Raw genomic sequence first — 11,272 nt, forward strand, 5'->3', positions numbered from 1 at the left:
ACCTTTTCAGATTGTGACTCAGCTTTGCTAAAGTCCCCAGTTAGAGGTGTCCAGAGCTCTTAAGCACACTCTTTTTGCTTTGGATCACGACTTTAACCACTCAGTCTCAAGCTTTTCACTTGGACCTGCATGCCACAAGCACATGGTTAGGGACAGCTTGATTTAGCCGCTTAGGCCTGGATTTTATTTCCTTGGGCCCTCCTATCCATTGATGCTCAAAGCCTTGGATCCTTTTTACCCTTGCCTTTTGGTTTTAAGGGCTATTGGCTTTTTCTACTTGCCTTTTGGTTTTCACTACTTTTTCTTGCTTCAAGAATCAATTTCATGATTTTTCAGATTATCAATTGCATTTCTCTTTATTCATCATTCTTTCAAGAGCCAACAATTTTAACATTCATAAACAACAAGATCAAAATTATTCACTGTTCAAGCATTCATTCAGAAAACAAAAAGTATTGTCACCACATCAATATAATTAAACTAAATTCAAGGATAATTTCAAAATTCATGTACTTCTTGTTCTTTTGAATTAGAAACTTTTTTCATTTAAGAGAGTTGAAGGATTTGTGGATTTATTCATAGCCTTAAGACATAGTTACTCAATGCTAATGATCATGAAGTAGAGACACAAAACATAAACAAACATAAAGCATAAAAAACAGAAAAACAGAAAAAAATTAAGAACAAGGAATGAGTCCACCTTAGTGATGGTGGCGCTTTCTTCTTAAAGAGCCAAGGATGCTTTTTGAGCTCCTTTATGTCTCTTCCTTGCCTTTGTTGCATGATCCCTAATGATTTTGGTGCTCCTATCTTTAGTTGCTCCCAATAATTGTGTGGAGGAAAATGTATCCCCTGAGGTATCTCAAGGGTTTCTTGATGAGGGAATTCCTCATGCTCTCTTGATGTGCAGTCAAATGCTCTATTACTGAGCTATGGACCCTTGAGATGAATCTCTCCATCTTCCATGACTCAGAGGTGGAAGCAATTGTCTTCCCTTTTTCTTGTTCTCTTTTTTTTTTGAGGTTTCTCTGGCCTTAGGTGCCATCAATAGTTATGGAAAAGCAAAAAAGCTATGCTTTTACCACACCAAACTTAGAATGTTGCTCGCCCTCGAGCAAAAGAAGAAAGAATAGAAGAAGAAGAAGAAGATATGGAGGAGAGGGAGAGAGGTGTGTATTCGGCTATGTAGGGTGGGTTTGGGTGGGAAATAGATGATGGATGTGAGTGGTGAAGAGGTAATGGGGAAGAGGGATTGAGGTGATTGGTGAAGAAGAGAGAAGGTGAGTTGAGGTAGGTGGGTATCCTTTGGGGTCCACAGATACTGAGATGATCCTATGGGGTCCACAGATCCTAAGGTGTCAAGGATTTACATCCTTGCACCAATTAGGCATGTAAAATGCCTTTGCATGCAATTCTGGCATTTAAACGCCGAGGTGATGCATGTTCTGGGCATTCAACACCCAACTGCATAATGTTTCTGGCGTTGAACGCCAGTTCCATGCTTGTTTTTGGCGTTCAACGCTAGATCCATGCTCTGTTCTGGCGTTGAATGCTAGCCTGATGATCAGACTTCTTGACGGTTTAGAATTTATCTAATGAAGTCTCGTTATGAAGTATAGTTTCCAAACCAATCAATAATCCTTTCATGCAAAAATTTTGGTTGTCACATGTACAAACCCCAATGAAAATTAACCGAAGTATTAAGACTCTGGGTCGTCTCACGAAGAGTTGCAATGAAATGTATGATTATTGGCTATGAGGGTTATAGGGGGGTTTTGGTTGATGAGAGGGGCAATAAAATAAAAAGACAAGAAAAGTAAATTGAGCAAGTAATTAAAGAAAACAAGTAATAAAGAGAGACATTCATAGCAATGGATTGAGATCATAGGCTTTCTATCCTAGTCATGCATGATTAATTCATCTTATTTAGTTAACTCCAACAAATAGGGAGAATGTCAAACAAGAGATTAAATTGGGTGTTAATAACTCAAGATTGCCTAATTACTCTTTCCAAGCCAAGAATGCTCAAAATCTACTCTAACATCCTACCAAGAATTTTGTCAAACACTTGGTAGGCATAAAAGGAAAGCATAGTAAAATTGCAAGGAATGTAAATATACACTACTCATTTGCAATGAAGTAAACAACAACAAATCCAAATCAACAATAAACGAACATAAATCATAAATTGCATTGAATTGAAAATAGAAGAACAAAAATGCATCAACATAAAAGTAAGTAATTACAAGAATGAGATACAAAATTAAAGAGAGAAAGAGTAGAGGAACAAGGAATTATAAAAGAAAAGTAGATCAAAGCATGAATTAAACCTAAATCTAAGATAGAAATTAACCTAACCTAATTCTAGAGAGAAGAGGGAGCTTCTCTCTCTAGAAAACTAACTAAAGGCTCATGTTGGTTAAACTAATTGCTCCCCCCTTGCTTGGACTTCAATTCTGCATGAAATACACTCAGAAACAAGTTGGAATTAGACCTGGGCTGCTCAGAAATCGCCCCCCAGGGATTTGCCTTTAAGTGGGCCAAGTAAGAGTATTGGCGCGCGTCGATTGGCAAATCCTCATCCGCGCGGAAGCGGTATGTACACGTGCGCGTCCTTGTGGAAAACCACTTTTGCGCGTGCACGCCTTGTACGCGTGCGCGTCCATTGATGCATTCCAAATCTTTGTTTCTTCATGTATTCTCCTCTTAGCATGTTTTTCTCTTCATTTGTTCCATCCAATACTTGCCTTATGGACCTGAAATTACTTAACAAACACATCAAGGCATCGAATGGAATTAAAATGAATTAAAATTACCAATTTAAGGCCTAAAAAGCATGTTTTTACATTCAAGCACAATTCAAAGGAGAATTACGAAACCATGCTATTTTATTGGATAAATGTGGGAAAAGGTGAATAAATCCCTCAAAATAAGCACAAAATAAACCACAAAATCGTGGTTTATCAAATCTCCCCACACTTAAACTAAGCATGTCCTCATGCTAAAATCAAGGAAGAAGCAAAGGGTATCACATTTATTCAATGCAAACTACTAACTAAATGCAATCTATCTACATAAATGCAATGGCTTAGTCAAATTAAATCAATCTTCCAGGAATACACATGCAAGCACAAGTGCTAAGGCAATAGCAATCAAAGTAAACCACAATCGAATTGAGTTATTGAAAGATTTAACAAACTTGCAAGAAAAGATGATCATGGGTGGAAACATGTAATTGAGCAATCGAACCCTCACCGGATGTGTATCCGCTCTAGTCACTCAAGTATATGGGGTTGGTTCACTCAATTCTCCCCTAATCATATTTTCCAAGATTTATTTTTCATCTAACAATCAACAATTACTTTATGCATGCATACAAATATCATGAGGACTTTCCCAAAGGTTGTAATGGGGCTAGGGTCAAGGTAGGGTGTATATGGTCAAGTGAGCTTGAAATTTGAATCTTTGATTAACTTAAACTTCCCACCTAACCTATGACTACCTATACAATTCTAAACAAACCTAACTACCCATTCTTCTCTTTTTTACGCACTCATGCATTCTCTTTTTGATCACCACCCATATGCATTGATTATTATTGAACTTCATTTTGGGGCATTTTGTCCCCTTTTTATTGCAAATTTTTTTTTTCATAAAGTATATATACAAGTACCAATGCATATGGTTTTACATTTGATTAATACATGAGTATGTACCCAATTCCCAAGGTTTTTCAATAAAAAACATAAACACACCTTTATCTCTACCCAATGTTCCCAACTCTCCCAAAATCAAATAATGAACACTCTCAATAGCCTAAGCTAATCAAAGATCCAAATTAAGGACATTTATTGTTTTTCACTTAGGCTTGTAATGTGCTACAATTAAGAATAAGTGGGTTAAGCATAGGCTCAAAATTGGCTAACAATGAAAGAAAAAAGGTAGGCTATATGGGTAAGTGAGCTATTTGAAACAATGGCCTCAATCATATAAATGCATGTATACACAAAGTAATGGACATAAAGAATCGAACAAATCAAAGATTACAATCATAGGAAGAGAATAATGCACACAAGAATGAAAATAAGTGGTTATATGATGTAACCACACAATTAGGTTCAAATCTCACATGCTTGTGTTCTTAGCTCACAACATGATCCACAAAGTATATACTTCAAGCAAGTTCTAAGAAAAAAAAACTTTTTTTCAATCAATTGGGGTGCCCTATAGATAAAATCCTTGGAAAATATCATGATTTTGACTAAGCTCAATATATACATATGCAAATTAAGAAAATGCAACTAAAAATCCTAAAATGAAATGCAAAAGTGTTGGGATTAGAAACTTGTTACCCAAAAGACGCCGAGTGGTCGGACGACCTCCCCACACTTAAAAGTTTGCACCGTCCTTGGTGCATCCAAAGATGAGCAAGGGGTACGGCGACTCTCCTAGTTGCTACCTTCAGCTGGTAGGTCAACCGGTTGCTGCGTGTACTTCCTTCTGCTTCCATTTTTTTATGGTGCATCAATCATGAAAAACAAAATAAACACCGTAAAATGAGAAAATACAAAAGCTAGGAAGCATACATTGTTGGGATGAGGTAAGAACCACTAGAATGGAGTGAGTGGATTAGTATGACATTGATGAAAAATAGGTGTGTGAGTTCTAAAATTATGCGCGGTTTATAACACACACACACTAGTATAAAAAGTTATGTCACAATTACACAAAACAAAACATGCACTTCACTCATTCTAGTGTGCTTGAGATACTTTAAAAGACTTATAGGTTAAGGCAACCAAACAAGTAGTGAAGAAGCATAAAAGCATTCAAGCAAAAATCAAGCAATTGAGAAATTGGATAATAAATGGACATTGATTCATGTGTAAGTAGACTTAGTGAACAAAATGGTATAAAGAGCTCACACATCAAACAATGACACTTATTGAAATTGTTGCAACACCTAAGTGACATAGAGGTGAAACACATGGATGCTATGGGACTTAGGAGAAAGGACATAGAAGTGAAAATCAATCACATAGCAAGCATGGTCCACAAAGCTTGAAAAGCTCAAAAATTTGTCATTAGGTAAGCTTTCGATCCAAATTCACAACTCTACAATCTCAATTCATGGAATAGGTGATGATCAATTAGAACAAGCATCCTAAAAAAATGCATTGATAATGTACAATTGCCTAACAATGGATGATGAATGCATGGCGGCCAGAACATGCAATTCAAGAAGTTAAGATGCATGAAGGCAATGTAACATGTACTTGGTATTCACAAGTGTTAAACATGAAAATCCAAAACCAAGTAATAAATTGTAACCTCAACAAAGGAATCCAACAATGGCAATAACATAATGATGTTAAACTAACATCCTATCAGTAATAAGCAGCAGTAAATAGTAAACAAGATCAGTGATCCAACACTTATAATGGAAAACAAAAATTAAAATAACTAACTAACTAAAAGAAATGGTGTTACATGATGTTTGGTAGTGTTGGATGATGATTGTAGGGTGGAAAGAAAAGAAGGGAAGAGAGAAAAAGGAAAGAAATGGAAAGAGGAGAAGAAAAGAAGGTGGGTGAAATAGGGCAATCCACGCGTGCACGTCATGTGCGCGTAAGCGTGGATGGATGAAATGGAAGCGGCGCGTATGCGTGCGGCACGCCTGCGCATCGGTGGTTTATTTCGAGAGTGGTGCGTCCGCGCAAGTTATGCGTGTGCGTGCCTTTGGGCACAAAGTTGGCACACTCCAGGCACAACTCTCGGGAAAATGTATGGAGGGTGTTAAAATTCAATCCACGCGTACGCATACATGGCGCGGGCGCGTAGATGATCGAAATTGCTTGGGCACGCGTATGCGTGGAGTGTGCGTGCGCGTCGATGGTGCTCTGTTTTTCAAAAATTTTTCTATGTTTTTGCACCAATCCAAGCATTCCAAGCCTTCAAACAGCTACCAAAACATCATAAAACCTTATTTAACCTACTAGACTCCCAATTAAACTCAACTAAGCAATTCAAAACAAAGAATCAAACCTATTTTACCAATATTTACAAAAGAAAAAAAATGAAAAGAGTTTACCATGGTGGGTTGTCTCCCACCTAGCACTTTTGTTTATTGTCCTTAAGTTGGACTTATGGAGAGCTTCCATCAAGGTGGCTTGTGCTTGAATCCATCCTTGAACATCCACCAATGCTTGGACTTCCATTGTGATTCATCATTCAAAGTTAATAACTCCAAGCTTTGATGGAGTTCTTCACAAACTAGAGGCTCCCAAAGTTGATCTTCCTTGTGTGATCCGGGATCCCATACTTTGTTTTCACACCCGTCCTTGAGTTGATCATGGTGATTTTCTCCGAGTGGCAAGAGAGATGAATTCTCATGGAAGCACCAAACTATCCTCCTAGACCCATCTACTTGAGCACTACACCAATCCATGCTCTTTGATTTTGAGCTTCCAACCATAATGAGCCTAGACTTACAATGCCAACCACTAAAGATCCTCCTCTTACGCTTAATTCCACAAAGCGCCCTAAGTTGGCCCTCCGTTTCAAGAATACCATATTCAAGTGGGATAATAAAGCTAAGAGTTAGAAGTTTTACCCACTCAAATGAAGGATTGGATGACAACCTAGGTGGAGGAGTTCCCAATGATCTTGACAAAGCACGCTCCACTCCCGTCCATCCTCTTCTAGAGGCTTCCACCACTTGGCAAGGTTCTCCAAACTCTACCTCTTGCCAAGCTTCCTCAAGTTCAAGCTCTTCTTCACCAATGTCTTCTAGCTCCTCCCCATTACTCAAATCATAAATAGGAGGTTGAGTGAAATCTACCTCATCATCAATTCCAAGTATAGTGGGGAAGGGTTCTTCAAGCTCAAAAGGATCACATGTTGACTCAGAATCATCATAAATAAGAGGACCTATTTCTTGGGACACTTCTTCCCATTCTTCAATCACATTGTGCCTTGGAGGTTGTGCACTCTCCTCCTCAACATCAACTTCAAACTCCATGGAAGAAGGATCTTCACTTTGTGATTCCCCTATGTACTCAACATGTCCTAAGGTTCTAACCACTACTTCCTTTGGTTCAATAATCTCTACCTTCTCCGCTTGTTGCACTTCTTGCTTTAACTCTTCTTCTCCACCTTGAAGCTTCAAGTCCATTCCCTCACTAAGCTCCTTGGGTGCTTCTCCATATTCAACAATGGGAGTGCCTTGATCTCATAGGCTTAGGCGGGATGAGACTATGTTGCTAACGGCTTTTACCATGATAGCCATCTTAGCTCTTAGCTCCGCAAACTTCTTTTCATCCTCCTCGTGTTGCCTTAGGATAAGAGATTCAAGATCTCTCAATTCTAGCATAAAGGCTTCATCAGAGGGTTATGGTGGAAGAGAGGGTTCATTGTTTGAGGAAAAGGAATTGTAGTTGGAAGGTGGTTCATGTTGGTGAAATTCTTGAGGTGGTGTGTGTGGACTTTGTGGTTCATAGGAGTATTGGTATTGGAAAGGTGGTGGTTCTAGATGTGGTTCATATGGTGGTTGGTATGGTGGGTATGGGTTAGGATCATATGGAGGTGAATGGTGGTATGAGGCATGTGAGTGTGGTGGAGGGCTATATTGAGGAGGGGGATCATGTGCATATGATGATTGTGGTTGACAACCACAATGAGGGTCATCACATATATTAGATTGGTATGCATCAAGATTTGAATTGTACCCATAAGAGTCCGGAGGGGGTTGTTCCCAAGAAGGTTGTCCATAAGCTTGGGGCTCCTCCCACCTTTGATTTCCAAATCCTTGATGCACATCCTCATTGAAGCTTTCATTTCCTACAACATAGTTTGAACCACACTCATAGCCAAAGTGAGAATTTATGATAGCAAAAGAAAAATGGAAATAAAATCAAATAAGAGATAGAGAAAACCAATCCCTAAAAACTAGCAAGAGCTAACAAAAGCGAGCATATTCACACTATTCACATATATACAATAACCAATAACATAACACCATTGCAACTCCCCGGCAACGGCGCCATTTTAATGATCGGATTTCTTGACGGTTTAGAATTTATCTAATGAAGTCTTGTTATGAAGTATAGTTTCCAAACAAATCAATAATCCTTTCATGCAAAAATTTTGGTTGTCACATGTACAAACCCCAATGAAAATTAACCGAAGTATTAAGATTCCGGGTCGTCTCACGAAGAGTTGCAATGAAATGTATGATTATTGGCTATGAGGGTTATAGGGGGTTTTGGTTGATGAGAGGGGCAATAAAATAAAAAGACAAGAAAAGTAAATTGAGCAAGTAATTAAAGAAAACAAGTAATAAAGAGAGACATTCATGGCAATGGATTGAGATCATAGGCTTTCTATCCTAGTCATGCATGATTAATTCATCTTATTTAGTTAACTCCAACAAATAGGGAGAATGTCAAACAAGATTAACCAATCATGTCACAATAATAAACAAGAATTTATCTCATTACGTCAACTCCAACGAATACGGAGAAAGTCTAATGAGACTAGCTAATCTCAATCCAAAAGTCCTAATCGACTTACTAATTAAACTAGAAAAAGATTAGCGTCAATGGAAATAATCTTCCAAAATTTCTAATCAACTCACTAATTAAATTAGCAAAAGATTAGCGTCAATGGAAACAATACTAGCTAACAACTCTATATTACCAACATGAGTTGGGTTTTCATGACTCAAGATTGCCTAATTACTCTTTCCAAGCCAAGAATGCTCAAAATCTACTCTAACATCCTACCAAGCATTTTGTCAAACACTTGGTAGGCATAAAATGAAGGCATAGTAAAATTGCAAGGAATGTAAATCTACACTACTCAATTGCAGTGAAGTAAACAACAACAAATCCAAATCAACAATAAACGAACATAAATCATAAATTGCATTGAATTGAAAATAGAAGAACAAAAATGCATCAACATAAAAGTAAGCAATTACAAGAATGAGATACAAAATTAAAGAGAGAAAGAGTAGAGGAACAAGGAATTATAAAAGAAAAGTAGATCAAAGTATGAATTAAACCTAAATCTAAGATGGAAATTAACCTAACCTAATTCTAGAGAGAAGAGGGAGCTTCTCTCTCTAGAAAACTAACTAGAGGCTCACGTTGGTTAAACTAATTGCTCCCCCCTTGCTTGGACTTCAATTCTGCATGAAATACACTCAGAAATAAGTTGGAATTGGGCCTGGGCTGCTCAGAAATCGCCCCCAGCAATTTGCCTTTAAGTGGGCCAAGTAAGAGTATTGGCGCGCGCGCGCCATGTGCGCGTGCGCGTTGATTGGCAAATCCTCATCCGCGCGGAAGCGGTATGTACGCGTGCGCGTCCTTGTGGAAAACCACTTTTGCGCGTGTGTGCCTTGTACGCGTGCGCGTCCATTGATGCATTCCAATTCTTTGTTTCTTCATGTATTCTCCTCTTAGCATGCTTTTCTCTTTATTTCTTCCATCCAATACTTGCCTTATGGACCTGAAATTACTTAACAAACACATCAAGGCATCGAATGGAATTAAAATGAATTAAAATTACCGATTTAAGGCCTAAAAAGCATGTTTTTACATTCAAGCACAATTCAAAGGAGAATTACGAAACCATGCTATTTCATTAAATAAATGTGGGAAAAGGTGAATAAATCCCTCAAAATAAGCACAAAATAAACCCGAAATCAGGGTTTATCACAGCCGGATGCTCCTTACTGGCATTTAAACGCCAGTAAGTCCTTCCTCCAGGGTGTGATTTTTCTTCTGCCGTTTTTGATTCTGTTTTTAATTTTAATATTTTTTTCATGACTCCACATGATCATGAACCTAATTAAACATAAAAGAACAATGAAAATAAAGTAAAATTAGATAAATAAAAATTGGGTTGCCTCCCAATAAGCGCATCTTTAATGTCAATAGCTTGACAGTGGGCTCTCATGGAGCCTCACAGGTGATCAGGTCAATGTTGTAAACTCTCAACACCAAACTTAGAGTTTGGATGTGGGGCCAAACTTAGAGTTTAAATGTGGGGATTCAACACCAAACTTAGAGTTTGGTTGTGGCCTCTCAACACCAAACTTAGAGTTTGATTGTGGGGGCTTTGTTTGACTCTGTACTGAGAGAAGCTTTTCATGCTTCCTCTCTATTGTTAAAGAAGAAGATCCTTGAGCCTTAAACACAAGGTAGTCCCCATTCAATTGAAGGACTAATTCTCCTCTGTTAACATTTATCACAGCTCCTGCTGTGGCTAGGAAAGGTCTTCCAAGGATGATGCATTCATCCTCCTCCTTCCTAGTTTCTAAGATTATGAAATCAGCAGGGATGTAAAGGCCTTCAACCTTTACCAACACATCCTCTACCAATCCATAAGCTTGTCTTACTGACTTGTCTGCCATTTGTAATGAAAATATGGCAGGTTGTACCTCAATGATCCCTAGCTTCTCCATTACAAAGAGTGGCATAAGATTTATGCCTGATCCTAGGTCACACGGAGCTTTCTCAAAGGTCATGGTGCCTATGGTACATGGTATTACGAATTTGCCAGGATCTTGTCTCTTTTGAGGTAAAGTTTGCTGAATCCAGGTATCTAGTTCACTAATGAGCAAGGGAGGTTCACCTTCCCAAGTCTCATTACCAAATAACTTGGCATTCAGTTTCATGATAGCTCCTAGATATTGAGCAACTTACTCTCCAGTTACGTCTTCATCCTCTTTAGAGGAAGAATAGTCTTTAGAGCTCATGAATGGCAGAAGGAGGTTTAATGGAATCTCTATGGACTCTATATGAGCATCAGATTCCCTTGGGTCCTCAATAGGGAAATCCTTCTTGCTTGAGAGACGTCCCATGAGATCTCTCTCATTGGGATTCGCGTCCTCTCCCTCTTTCTTGCATTCGGCCATGTTGAGTATATCAATGGCCTTGCACTCTCTCTTTGGATTCTCTTCTGTATTGCTTGGGAGAGTATTAGGAGGGGTTTCAGTAACTTTCTTACTCAGCTGGCTCACTTGTGCCTCCAAATTTCTAATGGAGGATCTTGTTTCACTCATGAAACTTAAAGTGGCCTTAGATAGATCAGAGACTAAATTTGCTAAGTTAGAGGTACTCTATTCATAATTCTCTGTAAGTTTCTGAGAAGATGATGGATAAGGCTTGATATTGCTGAGCCTATTTCTTCCACCATTATTAAAGCCTTGTTGAGGCTTTTGTTGATCTTTCCATGAAAAATTTGGATGATTTCTCCATGATGAATT

The sequence above is a fragment of the Arachis duranensis genome, chromosome 6 (genome assembly GCF_000817695.3).
Source record: "Arachis duranensis cultivar V14167 chromosome 6, aradu.V14167.gnm2.J7QH, whole genome shotgun sequence".
Classification (NCBI taxonomy): domain Eukaryota; kingdom Viridiplantae; phylum Streptophyta; class Magnoliopsida; order Fabales; family Fabaceae; genus Arachis; species Arachis duranensis.